This window comes from Leopardus geoffroyi, chromosome C3 (genome assembly GCF_018350155.1).
Source record: "Leopardus geoffroyi isolate Oge1 chromosome C3, O.geoffroyi_Oge1_pat1.0, whole genome shotgun sequence".
In the NCBI taxonomy this organism is placed as follows: Eukaryota; Metazoa; Chordata; class Mammalia; order Carnivora; family Felidae; genus Leopardus; species Leopardus geoffroyi.
The window spans coordinates 36172297-36180891 of record NC_059338.1 but is presented as its reverse complement, the minus strand read 5'-3'; positions in this window follow the sequence as shown (position 1 = coordinate 36180891).

Below are 8595 nucleotides of genomic sequence, written 5' to 3'. Positions count from 1 at the left end.
TGACCGCTTGCTCAGAGCCTGGAGCCTGCTTCGGATTCTGTGTCTCCTTCTCTCTCTGCCCCTCCTCCGCTTATGCTTTGTCTCACTCTGTTTCTCAAAAATAAATAAATAAAAAATAAAAGTTTCCAATCAACTAGGAAATTTGGGCAAAAACTAAAAAGAACTGATCTGTGTGCATTAAAAAGAACTATTACAGGGGTGCCTGGTGGCTTGGTTGGTGAAGTGTCTGACTCTTGATTTCATCTCAGGTCACGATCTCACGGTTGAGAGATTGAGCCCTGTGTGCGGCTCTGTGCTGACAGCAGGGAACCTGCTTGGGATTCTCTCTCTCCCTCTCTCTGCCCTTCCCCCGCTTCTCTCTCTCTCTCTCTCTGTCTCTCTTTCTCTCTCTCTCAAAATAGACACTTAAAAAGAAAAGAAACTATTACAAATGATATTGTCAGGAAATTCACAAGAAGTTCAGGATAAGAAGGTGGTGAGGAAATTGGATCAGGACAAATTAACTAAGTAGCTTTATAACTATGCGCAATAAGCCTTGAACGAATGGTCCACTCGGTACAGTGGTTGGATGATTCATATGGCTCCTATGAATTCTAGTCTTGACACATGTGAAGTATGTAAGGAGACTTTTAAATAGCTGTGATAAGATAACAGTAACATGTAGGGAGTATGTCACAGTCTTCTCCGCTGCCTACTACTTACCCCATTCTCTGAGGAGGAAACGGACAAGAAGGCAGGGGAAAGGACAGAGGATGGATTCTCCAGCACTGGAACTGAAGGCAAACAACATTCCCTCAGGATAAGAGACAAGAGCTCAAGGTCCTGGAGCCTGACATAATAGAGATGAGAATGAGCAGAGACAGAGAAGTTGGGGAATCCAAGATGAAGGAATAAGACATTTTTATTGGCATAGCTGACAAAGAGGGTTCTGGTGGTTCAGGACCCTAGGGAATACAGGTCGAAACAGAAGTTCCTGTGGATCAACTATTTGGACTCTATTAAAAACCGAAAAGAAATGTGTATGAAGATCAAAATCCCTTTTAGGCCTATGCACTCAATGAGATACCACACCCATCATCACGAAAGAGGTAAGGCCATTACCTTTGTTTTCAGCCAAGAATTCTGAGAGCCTAAACAATTGTGACTGTACTCACTAACACGCTAATTCTGGAGATATTTGCTGTTTGGTAAAATTAGTAGTAGTGTTATCTTCTTGCTGAAACTGGCAGTTTTCTTTCCTGGTTTAAACGGTCATTTCTTGCCACAGCCTTGATTAAGTTATTCCCATTATGTCACAGATGCCTCACATTTCAAACTTAAATATCCTCTCGAGCCTTTTCTATACATTTTGCACATTTTTATACTTACTCTTCTGATCTATTTTTAAATTTTTTTTAATTTTTTTTTAAATTTTTTTTTTCAATGTTTATTTATTTTTGGGACAGAGAGAGACAGAGCATGAACGGGGGAGGGGCAGAGAGAGAGGGAGACACAGAATCGGAAACAGGCTCCAGGCTCTGAGCCATCAGCCCAGAGCCCGATGCGGGGCTCGAACTCACGGACCGCGAGATCGTGACCTGGCTGAAGTCAGACGCTTAACCGACTGCGCCACCCAGGCGCCCCAATTTTTTTTTTTATTTTTTAAGTAACCTCTACTCCTAACATGGGGCTCAAACTCACGACCCTGAGATCAAGGGTCTCATACTCTACTGACTGAGCCAGCATTGCTGATCTATTTTATACTCAGAACAATCTATTGTTCATAACAGAGAATATTTAAATTGATGCAGTAAGATTGAACAAAAACTGATCTCACCAAAGTTCTGACAGATTGCTGTCAGCCTGCTCTGCAGAGAGCATCTTAGGAGCACTTTTTGAAGACTAATAAGGCAGATTGATGGAGAAATGGGTCAGAAAGCATTCAGATTTTCTTTTTTCAGCTTTATGAAAACCATTAAAATAACTTTTAAAGTAGAAAAATAAACATCTTAATCCTACTCCCCAAACACAAGTTCCATATTTTTCACATTGCCTTCTAGTTTTTCTTTCCTTCCTTCTTTCTTTCTTTCTTTTTCTTTCTTTCTCTTTCTTTCTTTTCTTTTCTTTCTTTCTTTCTTTCTTTCTTTCTTTCTTTCTCCTTCCTTCCTTATTTATTCTTTCTTTCTTTTGCATATTTTAAGCGTAATGAACCTACAATTATATGTTTGTTTTCCCACTTGATACTATAGTATAATTTTTTCATATTTTTGCTTTCTTTTTTTATTATTTCCTTATTAATTTCTATTATTTAAAAATAATTTTATAATTATTTTTTTATAATTTTTATATTTTGTATATTTTATATATTTTACATTTTTATAATTTTATAATTATTATAATTTAATAATTATTATTTATCATTTTTAAAATTATTTCCTTAATAATTTCCTTATTATTGAACAGTAGCTATGTCTACCTAATGTTGCTCAAGATAATTATTAACCCCTGGTAAATACAATTTAATAGCCATAAGAAAAATGAATGAGTTATAATAATTTTCTGTAATCGCAATAATTGATTCAAAGCCGTGGTAACTTTCAACTTTATAACAGGATTACTTTGTATATCACATCTGTCACCTGCTTTTCAGGGCTATTGCTCACTCTGAAGCATACTGCCTGAGTGGTAGCCTGGGTCAGTAGATCAGCAAGAGAACTCAGAAAGTAGGGCTGCCTGGGTTGGAAGCCTGGCTTTGCCATTTACTTCCTGTTTCAGTTTAGTAAGTTATTTAATGTCTTTGCATCTCAGTTTCCTCCTCTGCAAGATGAGATTAAACTGTAGTGCCTGAGTGGCTCAGTTGGTTAAGTTTCCAACTTTGGCTCAGGTCACGATCTCACCATTCATGGGTCCAAGCCCTGCTTTGGGCTCTGTGCTGACAGCTCTGAGCCTGGAGCCTACTTTAAATTCTTTGTCTCCCTTGCTCTCTGCCCCTCCCCCCCCTCAAAAATAAACAAAAATTTTAAAAAGATGTAAGATGGCAATAATAATAATACCTACTCTACATTATTATTTTAGGATCACATGATATTATAACACACTCAATAAATTCCAGCTATCACTGTTGTTATAGTAACATCTGCAATTTTGAGCATTTGCCTTTGTGACTTATTAATGGTTATGATGGAATAGATCCTCAGTCAGACATGCAGCTGTATGAAAATGAAGTAGTTTCAGTGCATCTGTGTGTTTTATCTGATATAATTTCATAAGTATATACATGGGTTAAAAAAACATTCAAAATCATCTCTTTGAAAGAATAATAAACATAAGGAACTTGTCTATCCATGGAATGATGGCATTAGTTCAAATATGTAAGTTTTTGAACTCACCCAACTTAAGTGAACTGACCAAGTTCTTTTACAAATGTGTATCACACAACTCTATATGGAAGAAAAATAGTTGAGGTGCCTCACACTGTTCTCTCAAATAAGTGTCTTGTGGGCCATTTAACTTTTCTTATCTATCAGACCAAACCAAATGTGTTCTGAAATAAGTAATGGGAACACAACTGCACCTATCTCATAAGACTGTTTTGAGGAATAAATGAGTGACTTTTCATTCAGTAGAATAGTGCCTGAACATGATTTAAGTCCTACGCTTGCTAATAAAGTGAAGTAAAAAAGAACAAATCATCCCAACGTGCTGAGACACTTCTTAGTATTTGCATGATGTAGCTGATTATTTGTTTCATATGGAGATTATATGGAGGAATTTTTTTTTACTTATATGGAGACTTTTGTCATTTCTAAGTTTTACAAATAGTACTGCAAATGAGCACCTTTGTGCAGGCAATTATGTGCTTTTCTTCTTTTGAAATATTTCCTTTCGGATAAAATCCAGGAGTGGGGTATGCTGGAGCAGTTTCAAGAAGAAGCAGTTTAGTTCTGATGAGGAAGTTTTGCAGGAAGTGGACAGGAAGGAAGAGAGCTAGGGTTTGGGCATTGCTGGAGATGGCAAGGTCAGAACTGCCAAGAGGTGGAGGGCTCTCCCAACAGGCTGAGGTGCTGCTGGGTGTTAGTAGAGAGGCAAAAACAGGATGGTGTGGGGAAAAGAATAATGCGCTGGAATCTGATGAAGTCACTTTTAGATCCATCTATACCTCTTCTTTGAAATGAAAAGTTGTTTTGTCCCCATAGTAAGCCTTTCCCAGTATTAGGGTCCAGAAGTCCTTTATTTCTCAAACACCTTATACACACGAGATACCTTATACACATGAAGATCTGTGTTCAGAATTAGGGATGCAACAATGAGTAAAATAAAATAAATACATTCAAGTAATTACATAAGACAATTTTATTTTTTATTTATTTATTTTAAGCTTATTTTGGGGCGCCTGGGTGGCGCAGTCGGTTAAGCGTCCGACTTCAGCCAGGTCACGATCTCGCGGTCCGTGAGTTCGAGCCCCGCGTCAGGCTCTGGGCTGATGGCTCAGAGCCTGGAGCCTGTTCCCGATTCTGTGCTTCCCTCTCTCTCTGACCCTCCCCCGTTCATGCTCTGTCTCTCTCTGTCCCGAAAATAAATAAACGTTGAAAAAAAAAATTTAAGCTTATTTATTTATTTTTGGGGGGGGGGAGGTGCAGAGAGAGAGGGAGGGAGAGAATTCCAAGCAAGCCCTGCACTGTCAGTGCAGAGCAAAACATGGGGCTCGAACGCGCAAGCCCCATGAGATCACGACCTGAGCCAAAATCAAGAGTCGGGCACACAACTGACTGAGACACCCAGGCGCCCCTCATGAGACAATCTTAAACGTAAATTCAAAGCATAGTGAACTAAAGTGATGGACAGATACAGAAAATAATAGAGGCATGGGGTGCTTGGCTGGCTCAGTTGGTAGAGCATGTGACTCTTGATCTCAGGGTTGTGAGTTCAAGCCCCACATGGGTGTGAAACCTACTTAAAATAAAGATAGCAGGGAAGGAAGGAAGGAAGGAAGGAAGGAAGGAAGGAAGGAAGGAAGGAAGGAAGGAAGGAAGGAAGGAAAGAAAGAAGGAAGGAAGAAAGAAAGGAAGGACAGACGGAAGGAAGAGAAAAAGAGAAAGAAAAGAAAGAAAGAAAGAAAGAAAAAAGAAAAAATTATAGAGACGTGATAGGAGTGGGAGAGCACTCATCCCAGCATTGAGGATAGGCCTTGGTGGAAGGGAAGACACTTTTCCTAGAGGTAATGGCAGAGTGGAGTCTTGAAGGATGAGTTGGAGTTAAGCTGACAATAGGGAGAGTGAAGAGAATTCTGGGGAGAAGAGATAGCATGGAGCAAACGGCTGGTGGAAATAGAAGGGTGCCTTCAGAGGACCAGCAGTTCTTTTTCCTTAGGGAATCAAAAGCAGGACAGGTGGCCTGAGATGTGGCTATGGAGGTAGCCAAGGTCCTTGGACATCACTGTCAAGAGTTTGAGTTTTCTTTGTACCACTGTACTCAAGGATGGCTTTGGATATATTCTAGCTTCCAGTGGCAGCCAAGAATGGGCCTTGATTTACCCATTCCCTTACATTTCTTTCCCTGTGAGGCTCACAGCACCTTGCTTGTAAGGTCAAAGCTAGAGTGACCACTAGCTGTCGCTATTGAACAGATCTAACCAAAAGCCAATGGTGTAGATGCCCGAGCCCCGCCTCGCCTCCTGTAAGGTCTGTTCAACCGCCCTAAGCAGTGATTCAGAGAAGGCACGCTGTGAAGGAAGTCGTGGTAGCTCTTGCCGACCCGGCGCCACCTGCGGGGAAGAAATTGTGGTGAAGTGCCCTACACCACGAACTGTCAGTCACTGGGTGGCGCTGCCACCCTGATGGCAAAAACGCAGGCTTGTGAAAAGGAAAAGTCTGGTTAGGATGGCCTGGCTCTTTGTTCTTGGGGTGGGGTAGCTTTTCAAGCTCTCTGTTACAGAGTTCAGGGAGCCACCAGACTGTTCAAGGACAGTGTGAGGGAGGTCCCAAAGCATGCCAACCCAACAGTCCCAGGGCAGCCAATCACAACACAGACAGACCCTAGCACCGCTGGCCTCGTGGTCTTTCAGACCTCAGCTCTCATCAGTGTGGATCTTTTGAAACCCTCTGGTTACTGATCCTAGACTTGCCAATGTGCCCTCACCTTTGGCTTCTGTTCTGTGTCCTCTTTCCCAGAAACTCCTATCTCCAAAGCCTCCCCAACTAAAGCGGTTTATTCATCTGGCACTTTCCTATTTTTTAAGAATTCATTTCCCCACCCTCCCTCCTCTGGCTTTACCTTTTGCTCTAGGTTCTCGTCCTCACCCCAAGTGTTCTGGATCTGTGCAGACTTCTGCTTCTTCCGACGTTTTTTGCCTGTGGGCACTGGGGTTCTGTTTTATTTTTTTGAAAATTCTCTTTTTCTCATCTGCCTTTCTTTTCACATTTGCCCTGTTTCCATCCGTTTCCCCTCCCCCCTCCTTAAAAACTAGAGAATTTAGACACATTCTAAGTCTAACTAGAAAACGTGTAAGACTAACAACTAGAGAAGTTAGGTTAAAAATTGCTGAGTGGGGAGGATCTAGCATGTAAGGGATATCCTGATTTTCCTGAGCGGTCTCCGTGAACTGGTGACTGCCTGGGGGGTGGGATGGAGATCTAGGGGTGCTGAGATGTTGACAACAAAGCAGAGTTGCTAGAGACATCGTGAGACATCATGAGCACTGTATCAAGGTGGCAAATATGTTTTTCTATTCCCTTCATACTGCAAATTACTTTGGTTTGAATATTTCCCTGGAGAAATTAAGGGATGATTCTGGGACTTGATTAGCATATGTTGCCCAGTGCTCTAGGCAGGGCACTAATGGATAAGAATGAGGGTCCTTGACAAATCCCCTGGGCAGCAGGCAGTGTGAGCCGGTGGGAGGGATAGATTCTACCCTACATGTGGTCCCCTGAGAGGGGAATGGGGCTCGCCAGGAGCCACAGGTGCCTGCTGATGCTCTAACCAAGGGCTGGCTAGAAGCATAACACATGCTGACTTCTTTCTCTAACACAGCTTTAGAGCCATGGTCTCCAGCATGTCAGAGGAACCACTGGATATGGGGAGATGTTCGAATTTCTATTTATGTTTTATCTTATCTTTTGAAGATTTCTGTTTTTGTATATGTTTTATGTTAGTAACTACTACATGCATATATTATGTAATAGTCACTGTATATCTGTTAGAAATATACATGCCTAATCATTTTTTAATAACAAAGTATGTGATCAAAAGTTTTGGCGACCGCTGCTCTGGAGAATCTTTGAAGCCATGGACTCTGGGGGTGGTCTGAGATGCTGGCCCAGAGCAGTCCAGCCAAGGAGAAAGGCCCAGCCTATGTGGACGGACATGGTGGTGAGGTGGAAATTAATTGTCCCTGAGAGGGAACTCTCCAGGAACAATATGAGTCATTGCCTCTGGGGTCACCTTAGGGCTCCCTGCTACTTCTTTTCGAGGGTCTTTCATTATACTCTTTACTAAGGAGAGGGGATCATAGTTTTTCAAAGTGAAGTTTGGAGAGGGAAGAGCCTGGGATGTTTTTCAGCATGGAGGGAGCTGGAACTAATGAGACCTTGGAGGTGGTCAGTGGGACTGGATCCTGTCACCATGGTTAGGAACCTGGCATCTTAGGAACTATGTCCTTCTTCTCTGACTCTAGGTTTCTTTGTTTCTGTCGTGATTTATGTTTGTGACAAACACTTCTTGGTGCCTAACAGAACCCCAGTTTTGTTTGGGGTGAAAATGCACTCAGCTGAAAGCTGCATTTCTCAGCCTCTCTTGAAGGGAGAGGTGATCACATGACATGACTCTGGCCCACAGGATGGGAGCTGAAGTCCTGGATGGGGCTTCCCAGTTTGCTCTGTATCAGGGCTCAGATACCGCTGGTCTGCATCTGCTGTCCTTCACCTTTTCCTTTCCTGAAACCCAGCACGGAGCTGAGGTAGAGCGGGTGTCTTGTGCCCCCACAGTCACAAGGAGGAGGGTGGTTAGCTGAGTGGAGGAAAGACAGAAGGAATCCAACTCCCAGAAACCCTGGTCTGCCCCTCCTAGATTTTTGGTAACTGGTGGAAAAGTAATTTCTACTTGATTGAGCCACTGTGAGTGGGTTTTTCTGTTACTTTCAGGGGAATTCAATGCTAGCGGACATGAAGGTCATCTTTGGGACTCACACACAATTAAGGCTGTTGACTTCATGCAAAGTCAACATGAACTTGAGTTCAAGAATATGAGCATCCCTTGTCTTTGGGAGCTCTTGATCCCCCACCTTCTCCAACAATGGTAGAAACAAACTGTCCTGTTACTTTCAAGTCCTTGGAGGAGGAGAGAGGCATTGAGCTGGGCCTTTAAGAATAACTAATTCTGTCAGAATGTGGAATGTGAAAGTCAGGGTGGTTGCTGGAGCAGGCTGTACAGGTTTGAGAGAGCCCATGGTGTGTTCCTGTTCTGTTACACATTCAGTGAGATGACCTGGTGGCTTAAAAAAATCGACTATGCTGAGAATGTTTACATCAAGGAAGCAGGCAAAAAAAAAAAAAAAAAAAAAAAAAGGGTGGCGGGGGGAAGCAGGCAAATGTTTTGAATCAGGGCTTTCTTTCTTTT